Genomic DNA, 3,986 nt, shown 5'->3' with positions numbered 1-3,986 from the left:
GATTTGGATGCAACCTAAGTGTCTATCAACAGATGAATGGATAAAGAAAATGTGATACATGCATACAATGGAGTACTGTTCAGCTAGAAAAAAGAATGAGATCCAGTCATTTGCAATAACATAGATGGAAGTGAAGATCATTATGTTAAATGAAATAAGCCAGCCACAGAAAGACAAACATGACATGTTCTCATTTATTTGTGGATCTAAAAATCAAAACAATTGAACTAATGGACATAGTGAGTAGAAGGATGATTACCAGAGCCTGGGAAGGGTATTGGATAGCTGAGGAAGGAGGTGGGGATGGTTAATGGGTACAAAAAACATAGAATGAATGAATATGACCTACTATTTGATAGCACAATAGGATGATTACAGTCAATAATAATTGTATATTTTTAAATTACTTAAAGAATGTAATTGAATTGTTTGTAACTCAAAGGATAAATGCTTGAGGGAATGGATACCCCATTCTCCACGATGTGCTTATTTCACATTCCATGACTGTATCAAAACATCTCATGTGCCCCAAAAACATATACACCTACCATGTACCCACAAAATATTTTCAAAATAATAATTTAAAAAATTATAAGATACAGCTAAACCAGTGCTGAAAATGAATGTTATAGCATTAAATGCATACATTAAAAAGAAGAAAAAAAATGGGTGCTACTTGGGAGGCTGAGGTAGGAAAGGATCACTTGAGCCCAGTATTTTGAGGCCATCCTGGGCAACAAAGTTCTCAAATTAATAATCCAGACTCTCAACTCAAGAACCCAGAAAAAGAAGATTAAAATACACCCAAAAAAGAAAGAAAGGCCAAGAGTGGTGGCTCACACCTGTGATCCCAATAATTTGGGAGGCTAGGGCAGGCAGATCACTTGAGCTCAGGAGTTAGAGACCAGCCTGGCCAACATGGTGAAACCTTGTCTCTACTAAAAATACAAAAATATTGGCCAGACACATGCCTGTAATCCCAGCACTTGGGGAGGCTGAGGTGGCCAGATTACCTGAGGTCAGGAGTTCAAGACTAGCCTGGCCAATGTGGTGAAACCCCATCTGTACTAAAAATATAAATATCAGCAGGGCGTGGTGGCACACATCTGTAATCCCAGCTACTTGGGAGGCTGAGGCAGGAAAATTGCTTGAGTCCAGGAGACAGAGGTTGCAGTGAACCGAGATTGTGCCACTGCACTCCAGCCTGGCCAACAGAGTGAGACTCTTGCTCAAAATATATATATATACAAAAAATTAATCGGGCATGGTGGCAGGCACCTGTAGTCCCAACTACTCAGAAGGCTGAGGCAGGAGAATTGCTTGAGCCCAGAAGGCAGAGGCTGTAGTGAGCTGAAATTGCACCACTGCACTCCATCCTGGGCCACAGAGTGAGACACAAAAAGGTTGCTTCTTTGAAAAGATCAGTCAACTAATGAACCTCTAGCAGACTACACTCACAAAGAAAAAACGAAAGAAGTAAGAAAAGTCCACAGGGGATATCACTACAGACCCTACAGACATCAGAAAAACATAAATGGTGCTGGAACAATTGAATATCCAAAGGCCATAAGAGGAGAGAAAGACAACAAGGAGGAAAAGAAGGAGGAGTGGCAGTGCAATCTAAGACTCATACCTTCTACAAAAATTGACTCAATATGGATTACAAAATTATATGCAAAATGTAAAACTATAAAACTTTTAGAACAAGATAGGGGAAAATCTTCTGAATCTAGATCTGGGCAACAAATTCTTAGATCTGACACCAAAAACATGGTCTGTAAAAGGAAAAAATGGATATATTGGGCCTAATTAAAATTTAAAACTGTTGCTCTGTGAAAGACTTGTAAAGGAATGAAAAGGCAAAATGGAAAAAAAATTTGCAAACCATGTATCCAACAAAGGACTAGTATCTAGAATATATAACAAATTATCAACATTCAGTCCAGGCTCAGTGGCTCATGCCTGTAATCCCAGCACTTTGGGAGACTGAGGCAGGTAGATGACTTGAGGTCAGAAGTTTGAGACCAGCCTGGTCAACATGGTGAAACTCTGTCTCTACTAAAAATACAAAAAATTAGCTGGTTATCATAGCTCATGCCTATAATCCCAGGAGGCAGCCATTGCAGTGAGCTGAGGTCACACCACTGCCCTCCAGCCTGAGTGACAGAGTGAGACTACATCTCAAACAAAAAAAAAAAAAATAATAAGTAAATAAAATCCAACAGTTAAAAAAAAAAATTTAATAGAAAATGGGAAAAATTCATGAAGAGACAATTCATCGAAAGGTTAAACAGATGACAGATAAGCACATGAAAAGATGTTCGATATCATTAGCCATTAAGGAAATGCAAATTAAAACCACAATGAGATCTCACCACACACATATTAGAATGGCTGAAATAAAAAGTAGTAACAATATTAATGCTTGTGAGGATGAAATAAAACAATCACACACTGCTAGTGCAACCAGTCTGGAAAACAGTTTGACAGTTTATTTAAAAAACTAAAAATGCAGCCACCACACAATTCAACAGGTACACTCCTGGGCACTTACTCCAGAGAAATGAAGACTTATGTCCAGACAAAAACTTATATTCATATCAGCTAAATCTAGAAACAGCCCATATGTCTTCAATGGGTAGATAGCTAACTGTGTTATACCCATACCATATAATACGACTTAGCAATAATAAATTATTGATATATGCAACAACCTTGTATGATCTCCAGAGAAATACACTGAGAAAAAACATAAATCCCAAAAGTTAATATACTACGTTTCCGTTTATTAAATATTTGTGTTAAGATGACAAAAATTTTGTCTTCAAGTGACAAAGTTCTAGAAATGAAGAACAGATTAGTGGTTGCTGGATATTAGGAGGGTACAGGATGGTAGGGCAGTGGGTATGTCTAGAAAAGGGCAAGTAGAAGAATCCTTGTGATCATTGAAGTGTTCTGTATCTTAACTGTATCCATGTATCCTAATTGCAATATTGTACCATAGTTTTGCAAAACATTACTATGGAGGTAAACTGGGTAAACGATACACAGGATTGTTTTTATTATTTCTTACAACTGCATGTGAATCTATAATATGCAGCCAAATTTATACTTAATGGAAAATATTTAGGTTTATTTCCTTTAAGAGTAATGCTCATTATTACCTTACTGTTTGACATAGCACTGGAGATCCTAGTCAACAATATGAAAAAGAAAATGCTAAGGATTAAGAGGGAAAACACAAAATTGAATGCTCGCAGATGATACTTTATCTACCTGGAAAAAAAGAGAGACACAGAGAATGTCAGTAACAAGAACAAAATCCCCACTAAAACCAATAAGAGAATCCAGCAAGGTTGTCCCATATAAGATCAACCTACAAAAATTGATTAATTTCTAATATTTGAAAATTATTTATCATTATTTGAAAAACATATATCCAATAAAGGGTTAATATCCAGAATATATAAAGAACTCATAAACCCCAGCAACAATTGTTTATACAAACAATTAAAAAGGAGGAAAAGGACTTGAATAGACATTTTTCCAATGACGATATACAAGTGGCCAACACACATATGTAAAGACGTTCAGCATTACTTATCATTAGAGAAATGCAAATCAAAACCATAACATCATCTAACATTCATTAGCATAGCTACTATAAAAAGGAAAGGAAAAGGGAATGAAGGAGGGAGCAAATGAGGGGGGGAGGGAGGGAGGGACGGAGAGAAAGAAGGAAGGGAGGGAGGGAGGGAGGGATGGAGGGAGGGAAGAAGAAAGGAAATAAGTGTTGGTGAGGATGTAGAGACATTAGAACCTTTATTTTTTTTTTCTTGGCTTTTTCCCCTTATTACCACTGCTGTGTACCTTACACTTGATTCAAGCAAGCATCAGATGTTTCTACTAGAATATGAATAAATAAAATAATTTAAATAAATGTATCAGTCATAGTAGTAACAAAGTTATTACTTTTTTTTTTTTTT

This window comes from Cebus imitator, unplaced genomic scaffold, assembly GCF_001604975.1.
Source record: "Cebus imitator isolate Cc_AM_T3 unplaced genomic scaffold, Cebus_imitator-1.0 Scaffold24, whole genome shotgun sequence".
Lineage (NCBI taxonomy): Eukaryota > Metazoa > Chordata > Mammalia > Primates > Cebidae > Cebus > Cebus imitator.
This window is presented reverse-complemented; position numbering follows the sequence as displayed.